The following is a 1,970-nucleotide window of genomic DNA, read 5'->3' as shown; positions in this document are numbered from 1 at the left end:
TGATGATGATGATGATGATGATGAAGATGATGATGATGATGGTGATTACAATGAAGACGATGGACTGAGACAGGAGCCCTGCTCTAATGGAATGAAGGCTCCTCTTACAGACACACCGTCACCTTGGCTCCTCCAGTGAGGAATGTGAACTCTTCCCAGTGAGTGTTGAGAGATTTCATAAATGGGACCCCAATGACTTATGCAACTTCGGTGATTCATGGTGAGACCATGTGGTTAATCAGCCCAAAGGTGTCCAAGTGGGAATACCTTAGGGCTGGGAAGGTGTCACCTTCTAGAACAGAGACACTGAGAATGTGCATGTAGGAAGCAGGGGTCTCGTTCCCACTAGTTTGCAGTGAGAGGTTCCTTATTGCTCTTGATCCCTGCCTGCATCATCTCTAACGTTCCTACTTCAATGAACTCATGCTCATTATTATTCAGCTATTTTCTAGGATCATACAAGCTCTCCCTATCATGCCCTACACTTCCTTCTGGGCCTGCCCTGGAGGAGGCTTTAAACCCATATGTCCAGTAACTCTCTCTCCTGAGCATCAGGCACTTTTCTGTCATGTGACTCAAACAGTCCAGCTTCCTCCCCTCACCCATGTCCACAATCAAGTCCACATTTATGGGTACTTTCCCAGCAGCGTTCCCCTCTGGTACCAGAACCTTCTCCAGCCCCTGTGGCTGCTGAAGCCAATGGACAGTGGAGGCCCAGCAATTTCTGGGAAATTCTTTGTGAAAATCACCCAAAATAATACCCATTACAGACAATATTGTTAAATTAGCCATGGTTAAAATTAAAGACTTTTGTCCCATCAAAGATTCCATTGCACAGATTAAAACATAAACATAATGAATGTATTTCCAAATCAAATGTCTGATGACAGAATGTACACATAATACATTAAGGACATTACATGTTTGTGGGAGAGCCCAGCACCTTCTGACCACAGTGACCTCCCAGGGGAAGGGGAGGGAAGGGCTGGGATGAGGGTTTTCTCTCAGGGTTGTAGTTCCCTTTCCAATGAGAAATTCTATGGTAGGAATTCTGTTCACTCACCTCCCTCTGAACCCCAACATCACTGATGACACTAGACTGAGGAAACAGTTCCAACTCCATCCTTCATCATTTCAACATATGAATGATTCTGAGTTGTGCACATACATGATCACTGCTTTTATTTCATGTATTTTCTCCAATTAAAGCCATGACTATTTCTGATGAATCTATTAGGGGGGCATCTTCAATAGGCCATGAGCTTGCATATAAAATAGTTTTCTCAGGAAGCTGCAGACATAATCACAAAATTTCCCAATTTCAAGAATCATAGGTGTCTCACCTTTCTGTGCTTGGGAGTAGTTTCTCAGATCAAAATAACATCATAAATTAAGATATTGAGAATGGCTGTCTTTTATTTTTATTTTCTGTACAAAGATAGGAAGTATTTCTAAAAAAGTAGATTTTAAAAATCTGGAAATGTGGATATAATAAGATTTTGAGATTCAAAAATTGTCTGTACAAATGCTAATCCCTTTGACACGTGGTTAAAAGATTCATGAGAAGTTAAAGGTGTAACCTACTCATTGAGTCAACAATTTCTTATTCTCAGAGAATTTAGGCCATTCATTGACCTAACTCCAATGTGCTCATGACCCAGGTGATCCCCTGTCCCTGACTTACATGGTGAGTGAGGTCAACGGAAGAGATGCCCTAACAGGGACTCCAGGATGACCAGGGCAGCCTGACCTCCGGCCCTAGACTTATAGAAAAGGCTGAACCACATGCAAATATCTCTTCAGGCTCCAGGGTAAATCTTCTCCTGGGCTGTGCAGGCTCACAGCTCTCCCCTCACACAGGGCTGAGGTCTCTGGGAAGGCAGAGCTGTGGTCTAGGAGAAGATTAGTCTGCTGGGTCTCCTCCTGTGCCTGGTGACAGCCCCCCAAAGTGAGGGTCTCAGGGGTCAGGC

This window comes from Myotis brandtii, unplaced genomic scaffold, assembly GCF_000412655.1.
Source record: "Myotis brandtii unplaced genomic scaffold, ASM41265v1 scaffold3168, whole genome shotgun sequence".
Taxonomy (NCBI): domain Eukaryota; kingdom Metazoa; phylum Chordata; class Mammalia; order Chiroptera; family Vespertilionidae; genus Myotis; species Myotis brandtii.
Note: the sequence above shows the minus strand (reverse complement) of the source record.